This window comes from Schistocerca cancellata, chromosome 2, assembly GCF_023864275.1.
Source record: "Schistocerca cancellata isolate TAMUIC-IGC-003103 chromosome 2, iqSchCanc2.1, whole genome shotgun sequence".
NCBI classification, from domain to species: Eukaryota; Metazoa; Arthropoda; class Insecta; order Orthoptera; family Acrididae; genus Schistocerca; species Schistocerca cancellata.
The window spans coordinates 499,970,543-499,988,978 of NC_064627.1; the positions used below are offsets into that span (position 1 = coordinate 499,970,543).

At 43.1% G+C, this 18,436-nt stretch overlaps 1 protein-coding gene and 1 non-coding gene across 4 annotated transcripts in view; both read left to right on the forward strand.

Annotated features, from left to right (window-relative positions):
• LOC126162044 (peroxisome biogenesis factor 1) overlaps positions 1-18,436 on the forward strand; it is a 371,455-nt gene that overhangs the window by 322,320 nt on the left and 30,699 nt on the right. The gene's annotated exons all lie outside the window — the stretch shown is intronic.
• Trnal-caa (transfer RNA leucine (anticodon CAA)) lies at positions 8,226-8,300 on the forward strand. Its single transcript has one exon. It is a non-coding gene; the product is annotated as a tRNA-Leu (tRNA).

The following is an 18,436-nucleotide window of genomic DNA, read 5'->3' on the forward strand; positions in this document are numbered from 1 at the left end:
CCCCTCTGAAGAAAATGACGCCACATGCGTGAAACTAAGCTTTTAAAGTTATAGAAGTGAGGAATGTGACACTGCTACTCGTCTGACATATTTTGCGAAACAAATTTTTGCTTACAAAGACATCGATGACCGAAAACATTTGCGTGTGTTTAAACAGCGATGCCTATGAAACGGAGTTATAGCAGTTAAGTGACCTGGATGTAGCGAACAAAGTTGTACGTCAGAGGAAAAGAGACGGGACGAGGAGACAGAGGAACTCGCTGTCATGTTCGTCGAGGAGCTGAAGTGTGTGTGTGTCTGTTGTTAGAGTATACAGGATAAAATTCCTTTGACTGCCCTGATGTTTCGACTCTTCGAAAACGAGAAACGTCATCAGGAAAAAAAAAAACAGAATGAAAAGCAGAAACAGATTGGATTATACGATTATTTATCGACAGTGAACTGAAAGCAAACGACACGAAGAAGTTTTCTAATTGGGCTTTCAAATAGGACATGAAACAGTTTACGGGTAAACATACTTGCATTTTGGATTATCCGTGTTTTTCCGTTATCCGTGCGGTATCGCGTCCGCATTAACCCGGATTTTCGGGAGCTTGGCGTATTTTTGTTATTTTGGTGCGTGTTAACGCTGTAACTTAAGTGAAGCGTCAGCCTGAAAGATTTATTTATACGAGGTTGTACAGAGGCGTGTTGTGCATGTTCAGTTCATATGTCGGACCTTATACATGTCCCTGTAGCACATTTCCGTAAAGCACATATTCTGCTATCCATATTACTTCCTTTCATCACAGTCATCCACCCAGTCAACCACTTCTACCTGAAGTAGCTAGACAATCGTCAACATTGCGCATTGCGCAGTCCCGTATTATCATGAACAAATTTAGCATGTAGGTTTGAGTGAGGAGACCCTGTACGCCCATGTCAGAATAGTATATTGCAGACCTGAGTACTTACACGTAGAAACTTGGTATCCAGCGGATCTGTATGTGCACCATCGTGGCTTACGCAGAGATCTATGGGTCTCCACGTCCTCCTCGATATCTTACGGAGCATCTCAGGAATTATGCTTCTAAAGGCTACCTCAACAGCTGCCGTGATAAGGTCCTTGCTTCGTGGTGGCCAATTAAGTGGGCCTGAAGATGTTGCTGCACCACACGCCAAATGCAGAGACCCAGAAACTGTTCATCAAGGAATAGTTAGCTGTGCTGGAGCTCCGACATTTTATAACCACATTGATATACGTTTACTTTGCCTTCGGGCTGAGGTGTTAACTACGTTTGAAACATGTCCAAATAAGAATTTCCAGTCAGCGATATCCTTCAAAAATATGGTACGAACAGGTATCGTGATGCCAGCCCGCGCCATGTCTTAACTTGAGGCGGGTGCCTTTCCAATTCTTCCACGAAATGAGGTTTTTCCATAGAACAGAAAACAACACTCCTCCTGTGTGAACTGCAATACATGGCACATACATGAGAAAATTACATACTAGAGCAAGACACAGCATTTCGAAACTGTGCCAACAAAGTACGGCAGTTTGGAACTCGCTGCTCCATGCCGTTGTTAGATAATTCATTTTCAAATTTCAATTTTTAATGTGATCATGCATGTTGATCGCATTACTAAGTACGTTTCTCCCAATCAGGCAGGGAGCATTACAAGAGGGGACCTTGCCAAAGCGATCTCATGTTTTATTTTGTAGAGGTTCGTGCGCGCGCACACACACACACACACACACACACACACACACACACACACACACACACAACTAAGTGCTGCACAAGAGTGAAACTGTTCCCACTCACATCAGCGATGGCTTCTTCACAACTGAAAGGCTGCAGTGCTGAGACACAACGATACAGTACTGTTAACAAACATTTTGCCAGTTTCAAAGAAGGTGTATGTACAGAACAACAGTGTATTTCCCAGTTTTACAAAGGATAGAGGTGTACGAGAACTTCTGGGAAACCCTGTATAAATTTTTTAATTTAACTTTTTCAGTAAGTTAGAGAAAGTTATGAAAAGTGCGAGTGTGCATATTGACATACTTACCTCATCAGGGGCAAATAAATGAACAATAAATAAGAGAAAAGAGACCGTAAAGGGTAGTTGTCCCTTGTGTATTGTATAATGTAGCTGTAAACTGTGTCACAGCTGTAAACAGACTACAGGAACTCTTTCTTCCAGATAGGACAAGTTACTGTCCTCCCCATTCACCACTGATCCTCATTTACTCGTAGAAGACAATCTTCCTTGTAGATGAACAGGACTTAATCTGAGTTGGCTCTGTTTTGCACCGCTCATCCTGTCAAAACTAAGGCTTGATTAACTGAGAGGCTTAGAGACTGCATGTGAAGGGCCATGTTTGTCTTCTTCCGCAACCAGCGACTCTGGCAGAGAGCTAGTGTTGCTCGGGACATACGGTAGGACATTTGCAGTTCATGAGGCAAATTCGGCGAATTCGCTAATTGCCCATCTGACGAGTGAATAACCAACACCCAGCTTTATTTTTGACTTGACTGCGGAATGTAGTAAAATCTTTTTGTGATGAAAATGAGTATTCTAGAGACAGCGACGGTGGAAGAGAGAGGAGACAGTGCTTGTGGGAGAGAAAGAGAGATGGATCCAGTATTTTTGAAACAGCACTTAGTTACTTGCTACAGACATTACACATAATTTCAAATCTTTGAGAAACCTTTTTTCTCGCTGACTCCTTCCCCTCGCCCCTTCCCTCCTCCCTCCTCCCTTCCCCCCCCCCCCCTCCCAAAGATTACTTACTTACTCACTGGTCATACCGGACTCGAGAGTCCATTACCGCAGCAACGTATTTTCGCCACCTGTCCCTGTCTTGGGCTATTTCCTTCCATTCACCTTCGATACCTAGGCTCTTAAATCAGTCTTCACATTGTCCTCCCATCTACGCCTCGGTCTCTCCACAGGACGTTTTTTTTCTAGGTGCCCTACCAGTACTCTGCACGCTGCCCTGCCCTCATCCATTCGAGCTACGTGGCCCACCCATCGCAGCCTATGTGATTTAATAATACTGATTATGTCAGGGCTTGAATAGAGTTCGTGAACCTCTTGGTTATGCAGTTTCCGCCACTCTCCGCTAATGTCATCCCTTTTTGCTCCGAAAATTTTCCTCAAAATTTTGTTTTCAAATACTCGAAACGGCTTTTCATTTTGCACAGTGAGAGACCAAGTCTCACACCCATACAGCATAACTGGTAGAATAATAGTTTTGTATATTCTAATCTTTAAATTCCTAGACAATATCCGTGGTGAAAGTAATCTATTCAGTGAGAAGTAGCACGCGTTTCCCGCCCGTAATCTCTTCTTCAGTTCGGATTTAATCTCATTTCTCGAAGTGATATCCACGCCTAGATACTTAAACGCGTTCACTTTTTCAATGCATGTCTCCAACTCTTAACATTTCCTGATCTACTGCTGTTGGCATTCTAGTAGTAACCAGTTATTTAGTTTTGTCTTCACTTATCCTTAGACCTACATCTCCACTAGCCTTGATTAGCGCATTCGCATTTGCTGTTACAGATTCTTTCCTATCGCTAAAGATGTTTAGATCATCTGCATACCCTAATATCTTAATATTTCCATTCAACTCTACACCCTCTGAATTATCTTCTGCCATTCGTACAATATATTCTAGGACTAAATTAAAAAGTAGCGGAGACAGGGCATCTCCCTGCTTAAGTCCGTTCTTTATTACAAATTCTTCTGACTTCAATTTCCCCACACGTACTCTACCTTTTGTGTTTTTCAGACTCGCTTCTATAAGTCTAACATACTTCTTTGGTATTCCTAGTTCCAAAAGAATTCTGTACAATTTTGATTGTAATACTGAATCATATGCTTTTGTAAAATCTATGAAAAAAGCCCCCAAAGATGAAAGGGAAAAAAAGTTTATCGCTTAGTAAAATTACCACTGTTCATGCCGTAAAACTTCAACACATTTTTCAGACAGTAGACATACGAGTATATACCATTGAATGTACCTGCAACATTATATCATTGCATGACTCGTAGTTCAGGAGATACGGCGCCATAAACATTGTGATGCCTGAGAAACTTGATTTTGCTTAAAGTGGAGCGCCAGTTACTCAGACTATATTCACACAGTACTTCATACTGAGAGCGCTTAACGACTTCCAAAAAATTTTAAATGCAATTTCAAACATTTTCTGAACTTTTTTAACACATTAACTACAATGTAAAGTAATCGGACTTTTGAAGTTGTTTTATACATGGGAGTTCGATTCGTTAAATAATCGGGTGTTTACTGGTACTAACTAGCGTGGAATGGTGGGAGTCGTGGTGGGAGGGCGGGGAATCACCCGGGCTGTTAGCTGATCCGCGCCGGCAGCAGGCCGAGGTGGGCCTAACGCGCCGCCAGATAACAATGTCATCTTGCTGAGTTTCTGCGCAGGTTTATCGCGCCGCCCCTGGCAAGCCATTACGGCCGATCAGCGCAAGGTAGAATAGCGCGCCGTTAGTTAACGATGTAATTATCAGCGCTGGATTGTATCGGCGCGGCGACCAGCCTCCGATGTCGTCGGGCTACGTGCTCGGCGGGGGTGCGGCCCCTGCCACCCACCCTCCTGGCACACAATCTGGGCCACTTCAGGAAATCCCTCACTCTGACGCCGTCCCGTGTCGGATCTGTCTCTGGCTGAACGGTGGCTGGATAAGGCAATGTGAGCACGGTGATATAAAATAGCTCGTTTCTGAAACTTGTTTTCCTACTTATCTGAAGTTCAGACGTACAAGGGTTAGTTGTAAAGTTTTAACTATTGTCTCGAAGAAATTATGCTGCGACATTATGGTGCAAATTCAAGCTTCAAAATTTGCAACAATGAATTTCTTGGCGGAGACCTTGGTTGTACATATCTGCAGTTTGGCTCTTCAGGAAACGTCCTATCTCTGAAGCCACATCGTTATCATTTGGGAATTGTCTGCCGCGCAATGGTTTCTTCATCCGAGGAAAGAGGAAGATGTGAATACTATGTCTAGAAAATAAGTGGGTGAGGCAAAATTTGATAGCCCAAAGAAGCAGCATACGTGGTTGTGTTTCCTATGCGGAAAGAGCTGGGGCATTGTTGTGGAGCGAAGAAAGCCCCTAGCATGGAGCTAAAACAGCCCCTTCGATAGCCTCCTGCGGTGACGACGACTCCCCGACCATGTACTTGCCGACACTTGGAATAAATGTGGTTTTTACGATCACAGACATTTTAACCGTGGCTTTTCCGACCGCCGAAGGAAGCAGCACAGTGGGGGAGGCACTGGCCGGAAATACCACGGTGAAAAACTGGTTGGTGTTAGCCACGGCTTTTTCGACTGTTTTGTAATGAAAACACCCCTTCATATTTTACCGGCGCTTAGGATCAGCTATGCAGATAGTACATCCATCATGGCGGTCACCTGTTGTCATTGACATGGACAGAGATTGTTCTCTGTATTGTACGGAGAAGCTATAAGTGGTGGTGTGGGTGCTCTGGCGATGTGCCCCAGGCTGTCAGTTTGGGCGTCTGCGTGTATCACGGGTGTGGGTGATTTTGGCAGCGTCATATTTTTCTACCTGTGATCCTGATAGTTCTGTTGTCCGAACATGACTGATATCTCTTGATTCGTGACCATATAGGAGAGCCCATTTGGAAGGGAGGTGTTGATGTTATTCAGATTGTGAGCAGAAGCAGACAGAGCAGTGTGTGATGTCTTCACCGGTGTAGCAACTTCAGTGGATTGCTGACGTGGATCTGCAAGAGCTCAGAAAAGGTTTTGGTACATCTTCACCAGAAGGGTGAAGCAAGTTTTTCCGCGTAGGAGTTGTGAACAGAGTCACCATTTGCTCAGCTGCCATATTGGAAGCTGTATGGAATGCTAGGATAAGGAAGTGTTCAATTTTGTTTCTTCAGCAGAATCAGCAAATGACGCGTGTGTAAATTTTGACCCACTGAATCTATAAAGACCGACGTTTCTTCACTTGAGAGGCTCTCAGTAGTATGCATGCGCTCTAGCGTAGCATGTGTGCGCTGTTTGTGAGCAACTTTATCGTGTTTGCAGTTGACTTACAGCAGTGTGAAAAGCTGGGACTTGTCGACTCCATCCGGTGGAGTCGCCCCGGCGGTTAATATTTTACTATCGTCGAGACTTTACCTCATCACTTAGCTTGATCCTGCATTAACCAGATCAAGGGCGTAAGCTAGGGGACGTGCACTCCAAGGTCCCATTCACATTGGGGTTATCTGCGAGTGCAGAGGCAAAGGCTAGTGGTTACTGTCCCTCTAGTGGTGCACCTATTTTAATCTTCTTTTAACTTCTATGATATGGATCCAAAATCCATAACAGACTTCAACTTCTCTGACAACGCCAATATTCCGTAACTTATGAGTGTTCAAAAAACCAAATCAAGACTCTCATTCAAAATTATGCCCACAACTGAGAAAGAACTCACGACCAGTCAAATGGCAAATGCTAGCGCTGATGTCCTAAATTCTGAATCGACCAAATACCAGATTATCCGATGACGGATGATGGATTCCAAACTAAGTGAAATAAAAGATGAAAGGTAAACAAAAAACAAGAAACATAAAACAACCTTGAACTGCCATCACAATCGAGGCCAACAAATATTATACAACTAAAAACTCAGGAAGATGTAAAGAAACCAAATTGGACTACGGTAAAACTTACTGAAAAAGAAAATACCCTCTTTTTTTTTCTTTTACACGTCAAGTTCCGTAGGATGAAATTGAGGAACAAATCTCCATGGTCTTGGAACCCTTCAGTACATAACACTGTCAACTCCAACCGAAGAACCCACCGAAGAATAAAATACCTCATTAGTTACAACAGAAGAACTAATTGTTGTGTTCAAAAGTAATCTAAAAAGAGAAGAAATTCAGAGAACACTCGACTGGGAATTAAAAAAAAGGAGTGTCAAATGATATTTATAACTTCCGCTTTCAAAAAGACAGATTAGTAAGAATAGAAAGCTACAATCCAGATGTCTTAACGAAAATTAAAAAGTTTATCCAAAATCATCACAAAAGCCAAGGTTACACTACCAAGAGCGCGACAGGCAAGTGCCCCAGATTAGAAAACAAAGAAAAATTCGCCGACATTTAATGTGGTTATTAAAACTGTTGACTTAGACGTTGATCCCAAAAGAGATAGTGGAAGTGCTGAGAAGCAACCCAAATCTGAACGTTCTAAGCGCAGTAAGAGTAAACTCCAGGTTGACCAAATGAAGAACAACAATGATACGTGTTTTTAAACGAGAACAAACCACAGTAGATTACTTCCTCAAGATTCATTTCGAGTTTTTGGGGCAAATTTATCTCCCTCACGATGTATGCAATTTACCAGTGTTATACTTTTGATCACTAGACTGAAAATTGCAGCGTGAAATGTAGTAAATGTATCGACGATAATTTTTCTAGCAAATGTAGCTCTGAATCAAAACAACTTCTTTGCGCAAACTGTCAAGGAAACTATCACTCAATCAATGTAAAGCGTTATAAAAATATTAGAATGAAATTTTCACTCTGCAGCGGAGTGTGCGCTGATATGAAACTTCCTGGCAGATTGAAACTGTGTGCCGGACCGAGACTCGAACTTGGGACCTTTGCCTTTCGCGGGCAAGTGCTCTACCAACTTAGCTATCCAAACACGACACACGCCCCGTCCTCACAGCTTTACTTCTGCCAGTACCTCGTCTCCTACCTTCCAAACTTTACAGAAGCTCTCCTGCGAACCTTGCAGAACTAGCACTCCTGAAAGAAAGGATATTGCGGAGACATGGCTTAGCCACAGCTTGGGGTATGTTTCTAGAATGAAATTTTCACTCTGCAGCGGAGTGTGCGCTGATATGAAACTTCCTGGCAGATTAAAACTGTGTTCCGGACCGAGACTCGAACTCGGGACTTTGCCTTTCGCGGGCAAGTGCTCTACCAACTGAGCTACCCAGTCACGACTCACGCCCCGTCCTCACAGCTTTACTTCTGCCAGTACCTCGTCTCCTACCTTCCAAACTTTACAGAAGCTCACCTGCGAACCTTGCAGAACTAGCACTCCTGAAAGAAAGGATATTGCGGAGACATGGCTTAGCCACAGCCTGGGGTATGTTTCTAGAAAGCTTCTGTAAAGTTTGGAAGGTAGGAGAGGAGGTACTGGCAGAAGTAAAGCTGTGAGGACGGGGCGTGTGTCGTGCTTGGGTAGCTCAGTTGGTAGAGCACTTGCCCGCAAAAGGCAAAGGTCCCGAGTTCGAGTCTCGGTCCGGAACACAGTTTTAATCTGCCAGGAAGTTCCGTTATAAAAATATTCCAAGGAGCCCACAAGCGCTGAAACTGCGGCTGTTATCAAATGTGTCGATCCGCCAACTTTTCCAGAGCCATAATCGAAATTCGTTACGTGCAGTTACAACAGCACTAATTAATATCTTCCCCGACAAAAGGAAAAGGTTGTTACAGCGATGAGTCAAATTGCCACGAGTTTCATCCGCCGAAAATTCTCAGCTTTCAATCAGGAACATTAATGCATTACTGCATAAATAAAACAAACCCGGATGAAAAGCAAATTCCAGAACTTCAGAGACAGATATAAGACTCCACATTACGGCCTAATCCAACCATTGCGTTCGTTAATACAAGTAGCCATCGATCCAAACAACCGATAACAGAATATCCGTACGTAGTCGATAAGGAAAAGTCAAAATTTTTGGCATCACTGAAACTAGAGATGATCTTTCGATGCATTAAAAGTTTATACATGCCATCGCAAATATTCACATAATAATGCAGGAGGGATATCAGTACAATAGCGAATATCAGCATAAAGGCGTGAAAATTTGTAGGAAAATTAACATTGTCTGGCAGAATAGTTGTGCACGGTGTAGATGCAACATAATGAGATCCAGTATACTGATAAATCCAATCAAATAGTGTCGCATTTGATGCCAGTAGTACAGTTATTCACATCAGCGATTGAAGTGGTAGAAGAGTTGGTTCAAATGGTTCAAATGGCTCTGAGCACTATGCGACTTAACTTCTAAGGTCATCAGTTGCCTAGAACTTAGAACTAATTAAACCTAACTAACCTAAGGACATCACACACATCCATGCCCGAGGCAGGATTCGAACCTGCGACCGTAGCGGTCGCGCGGTTCCAGACTGTAGCGCCTTTAACCGCTTGGCCACCACGGCCGGCGGTAGAAGAGTCTAAAGGCATTTGGCTCTGTGCTGTGTTAGTGTGCGCGTATGTGCCTTTACTGCAGATGGGAAACAAACACCATTGTATTGTATTGTGTACATAAACCACGAATGTTACATTGCCACGCGGAAACTATTATCGTGTTAACAAAAAGGAAAATATCGGTGCGTAGAAGGAAATGGGACTCTCCAATCGTCAAGTAGCCAAGAAACCTGCTGTGACACCCAGACATTAAGAGGCTGTATTGGAGTTTGCTGAAAAATGTGTGTCATTGTTTTAATAATGGAAAAAGTAATATTTAGCGATGAGAAAAGGTTTCATGTAGATGGTACGGACGGATTTCAGTGTTTCTGTTACAACAAAAAGTGCTTAGAAGATAATCGTATTGGTGTATTGTCGTGGTCTCCTCGTAGCCTGGATTTGAACCCCGTGGAAAACATTGGGCAAATACTTGAAAAACTTGTTTGTCGCTAGTGGAAGGCAATTTGAGGCCGTTTATGAGCTGAAAAGATCGATGAAAGAAGAGCGGATGACAATTTCACTGTAAAACTACAAATCACAACAAAATCAGTGCTGAAGAGAATTTCTGAGTCAATTAGGAAGAACAGAGATTGGACAAAGTACTAACAATGCAATAACACAACAAGAAAGTGAGTGCCTTTATACCAATTACCAACGGGGAAATGCAAACGCCTTATTTTGTTATTTGTGTTTTGAAAGAAACCAAGTAATGCCATTATAATTGTTTACGTCTTATATGTATCCACTACTTTCGTAATAAATTTGATACATGTGTGCTTCAGACATTGTGTTTCAGGCATCGTATATTACGTTCATAGGAACTCTGCATATATACTGATTTCCACTCTTGTACTTCATGACAAAATAGTTCCAGCTATCAGAATCATGCCTCTAGAAGAATACAGTGATGTTCAAGTTGGTGTTATTGTTGTTGGCTTCAGTCCAAAGCCAAAGACTGGTTTGATGCAGCTCTCCATGCTACTGTATCCTGTGCAAGTTTCTTCATCTCCCAGTACCTACTGCAACCGACATCCTTCTGAATCTGCTTTGTGTATTCCTTTCTTGGTTTTCCTCTACGATTTTTACCATCCACGCTTCCATCCACTACTAAATTGGTGATCCCTCGATGCCTCAGAACGTGTCCTACCAACCGATCCCTTCTTCTAGTCGAGTTGTGGCACAAATTCCTCTTCTCCTCAATTCTGTTCAGTACCTCCTCATTAGTTACGTGATCCACCCATCTAATTTTCAGCGTTCTTCTGTAGCACCACATTTCGAAAGCATCTATTCTCTTCTTGTCTAAATTATTTATCGCTTATATTTCACTTCCATACATGACTACTCTCCATACTAATACGTTCAGTAAAGATCTCCTGACACTTAAATCTATACTCGATGTTAACAAATTTCTCTTCTTCAGAAACGCTTTTCTTGCCATTGCCAGTCTACAGTTTATATCCTCTCTACTTCGACCATCATGAGTTATTTTGTTCCCCAAATAGCAAAACTCATCTGTTACTTTGTCTCATTTCCTAATCTGATTCCCTCAGCATCACATGATTTAATTCGACTATATTCCATTATCCTTGTTTTGCGTTTGTTGACGTTCATCTTATATCCTGCTTCAAGACATTGCCCATTCCGTCCACCTGCTTTTCCAAGTTAGTTGCTGTCTCTGACAGAATTAGTGTCATCGGCAATCCTCAAGGCTTCTAATTCTTCTCCCTGGATTGTAATTACTACTTCCAATTTTTCTTTGTTTCCTTTACTGCCTGCTCGATATACAGATTGAATAACATCGGGGATGGGCTACAACCCTGTCTCGCTCTCTTCTCAGTCACTGCTTCCCTTTCGTGCCAGTCGACTCTTATAAAATCCATCTGGTTATTGTACAAATTGTAAATAGCCTTTCGCTCCCTGTATTTTACCCCTGCCACCCTCAGAATTTGAAAGAGAGTATTCCAGTCAACATTGTCAAAAGCTTTCTCTAAGTCTACAAATGCTATAAACGTACATTTGGCTTTCCTTAACCTATCTTTTAAGATAAGTCATAGGGTTACTATTTTCTTACGTGTTCGTACATTTCTACGGAATCGAGACTGATCTTCCCCGAAGGTCGGCTTCTACCAGTTTTTCTATTCGTCTGTAAAGAATTCTTGTTAGTATTTTGCAACCATGACTTATTGAACTGATAGTTCGGTAATTTTCACACCTGTCAGCACCTTTTCTCTTTGGAATTAGAATTATTATATTCTTCTTGAGGTCTGAGGGTATCACATACATCTTACTCACCATATGGAAGAGTTTTGTCATGGCTGGATTCCCCAAGGCTTTCAGTAGTTCCAACGGAATGTTGTCTTCTCTCGGGGCCTTGTTTCGACTTAGGTTTTCCATTGCTCTGTCAGATTCTTCACGCAGTATCATGCCTCCCATCTCATCTTCATTTACGTCCTCTTCCATTTCCATAACACTGCTCTCAAGCAAATCACCCCTGTATAGGCCGTCTCCTTCCACCTTTCCGTTTTCCCTTCTTTGCTTATGACTGGTTTTCCATCTGAGCTCTTGATATTCATACAGGTGGTTTCCTTTTCTCCAAAGGTCTGTCTAATTTTCCTGTAGGCGGTATGGCGGTATCTACACTCCTGGAAATTGAAATAAGAACACCGTGAATTCATTGTTCCAGGAAGGGGAAACTTTATTGACACATTCCTGGGGTCAGATACATCACATGATCACACTGACAGAACCACAGGCAACAGAGCATGCACAATGTCGGCACTAGTACAGTGTATATCCACCTTTCGCAGCAATGCAGGCTGCTATTCTCCCATGGAGACGATCGTAGAGATGCTGGATGTAGTCCTGTGGAACGGCTTGCCATGCCATTTCCACCTGGCGCCGCAGTTGGACCAGCGTTCGTGCTGGACGTGCAGACCGCGTGAGACGACGCTTCATCCAGTCCCAAACATGCTCAATGGGGGACAGATCCGGAGATCTTGCTGGCCAGGGTAGTTGACTTACACCTTCTAGAGCACGTTGGGTGGCACGGGATACATGCGGACGTGCATTGTCCTGTTGGAACAGCAAGTTCCCTTGCCGGTCTATGAGTGGTAGAACGATGGGTTCGATGACGGTTTGGATGTACCGTGCACTATTCAGTGTCCCCTCGACGATCACCAGTGGTGTACGGCCAGTGTAGGAGATCGCTCCCCACACCATGATGCCGGGTGTTGGCCCTGTGTGCCTCGGTCGTATGCAGTCCTGATTGTGGCGCTCACCTGCACGGCGCCAAACACGCATACGACCATCATTGGCACCAAGGCAGAAGCGACTCTCATCGCTGAAGACGACACGTCTCCATGTCTCCATTCGTCCCTCCATTCACGCCTGTCGCGACACCACTGGAGGCGGGCTGCACGATGTTGGGGCGTGAGCGGAAGACGGCCTAACGGTGTGCGGGACCGTAGCCCAGCTTCATGGAGACGGTTGCGAATGGTCCTCGCCGATACCCCAGGAGCAACAGTGTCCCTAATTTGCTGGGAAGTGGCGGTGCGGTCCCCTACGGCACTGCGTAGGATCCTACGGTCTTGGCGTGCATCCGTGCGTCGCTGCGGTCCGGTCCCAGGTCGACGGGCACGTGCACCTTCCGCCGACCACTGGCGACAACATCGATGTACTGTGGAGACCTCACGCCCCACGTGTTGAGCAATTCGGCGGTACGTCCACCCGGCCTCCCGCATGCCCACTATACGCCCTCGCTCAAAGTCCGTCAACTGCACATACGGTTCACGTCCACGCTGTCGCGGCATGCTACCAGTGTTAAAGACTGCGATGGAGCTCCGTATGCCACGGCAAACTGGCTGACACTGACGGCGGCGGTGCACAAATGCTGCGCAGCTAGCGCCATTCGACGGCCAACACCGCGGTTCCTGGTGTGTCCGCTGTGCCGTGCGTGTGATCATTGCTTGTACAGCCCTCTCGCAGTGTCCGGAGCAAGTATGGTGGGTCTGACACACCGGTGTCAATGTGTTCTTTTTTCCATTTCCAGGAGTGTATGTTTCCCCTGGTGGTATATGCTTCTACATCCTAAAATTTGTCCTCTAGCCATTTCTGCTTAGCCATTATGCACTTCCTGTCGATCTCATTTTTGAGATGTTTGTATTCCTTTTCGCCTTCTTCATTTACTGCATTTTTATATTTTCTCTTTTCATCGATTAAATTCAATATCTTTTGTGTTACCCAAGTGTTTCTACTATTCCTCGTCTTTTTACCTACTTGATCTTCTGCTGTTTTCACTCTCTCATCTCTCAAGGCTACCCATTCTGATTCTACTATTCCTTTCGCATATAGTTTTGAGCGATGAGTCCCTGTACTCCTATGTCAGAATAGTATATTGCATATCTGAGTACTTACGCATAGAAACTTTGTATTCAGGGGATCTGTGTGTGCACCATCGTGGCTTGCACAGAGATGTATGCGTCTCTACGTCCTCCTTGACATCTTACGGAACATCTCAGGAATTATGCTTCTGAAGGCTACCTCAAAAGTTTTGCGCATTTCTTGCATAGTCTTGTACCGACGATGAGCCACGTGGGGCTTGTTTATTTCTCATAATTATTTATCTGGCGTGGTAAGGTCCGTGCTTCGAGGTGGCCAATTAAATGGGCCTGCAGATGTTGCTGCACCACACGCCAAATGCAGAGACCTAGAAAATGTTCATCAAGGTATAGTAAGCTGTGCTGGAGCTCCGACATGCTGTAACCACATTGATCCACGATTACTTTGCCTTCGGGCTGAGGTGTTAACTACGTTTGAAACACGTACAAATAAGAATTTCCAGTAAGTGATATCCTTCAAAAATATGGTACGAACAGGTATCGTGATGCTAGCCCGCGCCATGTCTTAACTTGAGGCGGGTGCCTTTCCAATTCTTCCACGAAAGGAGGTTTTTCCATAGAACAGAAAACAACATTCCTCCTCTGTGAGCTGCAATACATCGCACATTCATGAGAAAATTACATACTGGAGCAAGACACGGCTTTTCTAAACTGCGCCAACAAAGCACAGCTGTTTCGAACTCGCTGCTCCATGTCGTTGTTAGATAATTAATGTTTATAACCCTGTATTCACCTGACTAGAAGTCCTGTTACTCCTGCCACCGAACTTAACTAATTCCAACAATATCTGACTTTAACCTATTTATTTCCTTTTTATATTTTCTAACCTACCTTTCCGATCAAGGGATCTCATATTTCACGTTCCGATCCGTAGAACGCGTTTTGTTTATACGTCGTCCTGAGTAGTCCCCGCACGGAGACCCGAATGGGGGACTATTTCACCTCAGGAATATTTTACCCAAGAGGACGCCATCATCATTTAACCATACGGTAAAGCCGTATGCCCTCGTGAAAAATTACGGCTGTAGTTTCCCCTTGCTTTCAGCCGTTCGCAATATCAGCACAGCAAGGCCGTTTTTAGGCCAGATCAGTCGGCTTTAATTTATATTACTAAACATGATTCAGAACCGTTGTCTAATTGTAATGATTCCGCTCTGTCATTTAATGTTCGCTTACGTAGATGGGCTGAGCGAACGACCAGGTTTGATTATACAGATCCATTTTTTGTTAATAATTGGAGTCGTATTCGTTTTATTGAGAAGTATTTCGATTATTTTCAGGCTAATCGAGTTGTTGTGCATTCTCTGAGCAAATGTCATTTGAATTATAATGGCTGGGCGGACCGCGTGGTACGTTGGTATAACAAGGCCTTCCGGTCCACGGAGGTTCGTAAGAAGCAATTGTATTTATTTGGCGATACAAATATTGGCAAGTCACCTTTGATTGAAAAGATTTTATCGAAAAAGCAGCACATATATTTGCCTTTTTGTTCCGAATTCGGATTTGGTGGGTACGATAGTCGTATTCACAAGGTAATTGTATTTGAAGAATTTGAATGGTGCAGGTGGCTTCAATATGCATCTGTTTTGAAGCGTATTGTCGAAGGTCGACCAGTTACTGTTAATGTTAAAAACAAACCTGCCATGGTCATTACACACCGTGGCTTTGTTGTATTTGTATCGAATGAATTTAGTATTGGAGGTGAAGCTCTAATTTCCCGACTTGAGGTCGTACATGCATATTGTCCATTGTCGTTCATGTAAGGATGAAGTGGATGCGTCGGACGCATCAGATGTGGAAATCCCGGAAGAGATTGTTTGTATATCGTCGGATGAGGATGTACCGGAAGTTTCGTTCTGCACGCCCTCGGCGTTGGTACGTCGACTGACGAATCTAACTGGCCCATATTCGGTCGTTTGTGTCGGTGGCGTACAGAATTTACACAAACAGATGTACGCTTTGAGTATGGTAAAATGGCCGCTTTGAAGAAACATGATGAAAAAGCCAAGAACTTTTCTACACTTCAACACTATGATATTACTGATGAACTTAAGTTTTTTGGTAACAAATATGCTTCTGTAATTATTAATAAAATTGTAACTTATGTATATAGGGTTAATGTGAGGATTGAAAGGCTTAACACTTGATGATAAAGCTAACAAAAAGATTTTTGAAGATCAGGGTGCATTGGAAAAAGTTTGTATAGCCTGTAGTAATAAGATAGGTGCCTTTGATTTGAACCCACAGAGGTCAACTGGTGTACCCTGGCGTAAATATACTAGAAGGAATAGATTTAAGTTTGTAACGTATTCTAAGCCTGAACAAAGTGCTGATATATCTAAGACAGATTTAGAGAAGGAATGTAAAGTAAAAACCCGCCTTTTTCAAGGTACTAATCCATTTTATATTGGACTGCAAATTGCTGGTGATGAGCCTGAGAAAAACGATAATGTTCAAAGCGAAGTGAAATATGTAAATATGTTAAATTTGTTGTAAGGAATAGAGCGTATATGACATTTTGTAAAAGGAAAGGTAATGTTACGTTCTGAATAAAGGTATTTGTTTACAGCTAATGTCTGCGTTGGAGTTTTTTTATGTTTTGTTTTCATAAATGACAGCAGATCGACACCATTCTTTCCTAAGGTAGGAGTACCACAAGGGGCAATTTTATCACAGATATTGTGATCACTATTAACTGTAGATATTCCATCACCAATAAAATGGAACGAAGATTTGGCTTTGTACGCAGATGACGCTGCCTATTGGTATGATGCAGCTATGGCAGAAAGCATACATCAACTCGCCTCTCAGTATATTAAACTCCTGGAGTCTTGACTTTTCATACTATTAATTTTCATATCCTCGTAAAAGGCTGTAGTATTCAAAAATCGCACAAAATTTCCAAACATTTCAATTTATAAAACTGAATTACAGATCTTTTGTTTTTACTTACCGCCCCACACTGTGGCAAAAATCGTTTCTTAGCGCCTGACTGTTACTTTTTATGTGTTGGATTATGTACGTACTATGTATGGAAGGAGTGATAATGAGTCCTCCAATAGCAGCTACACATATTACTCAAGAATGCACTGGTGCGGTCGACACCGACTCTGTCCTTTGGCTTTTGGGGATCTGTCCAGGGTGAGAATTTTTGGGAGGGTACAAGTCGGTAAGAGGAAGAAGGCTGGCAGCCACTGACCCTGTAGTTTTTAGTATGAGCACCAATTTGTCACCAACACATAGTCGTTCTTTCGATAGCCATCAAAAGAAATGGACATTACTTGAATAAATTCCCATCTAGATAATAATTCGAATAAATAGATAATCCGAAAAGTTACTCGTCAATAAAATGATTCGTCTACGCTAACACTAATAATTACTTATTGTTTATTATTCGCCCACTTAACTGACGAATAAAGAGGACTACTACAGCATTTTTTTTGCTAATTTTTTTATCTACACTGTGTCACCTGTAAAGAGTGTTAGTTTCTGAGGCTTGTCGATGTAAATAATTACTTAATGCTTTATGCAAAAGTTTGAGTTGTTGGCTCAGTGGATTAATGCCAGACTACAAATCCATTGGTTTGGAGATTGCTCTACCATTGGTCATGCGATTTTTCTGTCACTTCTCTCTTTTTCCACCTCTAACAGTGACTTGTAAATGAGAAAATGCTACGTTGCACTGTGGTACGTAGTGCACAGTAAACGGCAGGTTTAGTAACTTAGTAGTTATACTATCTTTGCAGCCTACTTCATCTCGCCCCTGGAATATACAGCCTTGTCCTAAAGTCCTGTCATCTCCCACTTTTTCGGTCATGATGTGTATTTATTTGTTTATTTAGAACATATTATAGTAGATACGTGCAAAACGCTGATACGTTACATTGCAGTTTGTTTAGTGATCGAGAACGTCAGTATGGGCGCCATCATTGTCGCGGCACTAAATGATGCGCCGCCAGGCCCTGTGTGAAATTTTCCGAAGCATAGGCAGTGTGATGTCCTTGAATGTGTCCCTAACAGCTTGCTTTAGTTCGGCAGTTGTCTGGTGTCGTCGTTTCGCGACAAGCTGCTCACGGGCAACTATCGCATGATGTCAGATCTGGTCTCCCCGGAGGCCACTCAATCGGCGCTGGCAGATGCACCGATTCTGTCCCTGTTCACCTCTCGGGTAACATTTCATCCAAGAATGCTCGAACACGGAGAGCGTAGTGGGCAGGAGCTCCAGCTTGTGGAATCCAGCTGTCACTAAGAATGTTCAGTCTCTGGAGCTCTGGAATAAACTATTCACGCAACATTTACAACCAAGAACGCTGATTCATTGCACTGTCAAAGGAATATGGCCTTATGAGGTGCCTACTGAACGTTGCGGTCCAGATCATAACATTTGGGGAATTATTCTATAACTCCTCGTAATAATATGGGTTTTCCTTGCTCCAGAAAAAATGCTCCTATTCCGACAAGATCGGTAAATTGCACATTCTTCTCATCACAAAACTTTGCCCTGCTGTGGGAACGTCGCAAACATCTCGAGTAATCTTGAGTAAGTTTCATGTCTTCACCGCACGTCCTTTGGAATGTCAAGCTCAGCAGATCTTTTCCGCAATGACTTTATGGGAAATCTGGTCACAGAAGCCGCCACTGCTGCACATGTTTGTTGCCGTGTTGCTGGTCGACCTGTCCTCTTTCCACCAAAAATGGTTCCGGTTTTGAAGAGTTTCTGTTGCCATCACAGTGTCGTTCGCTTGGCACATTAAAGAATTATCACAAACTCATCACTCTTGGTAGGATTTATT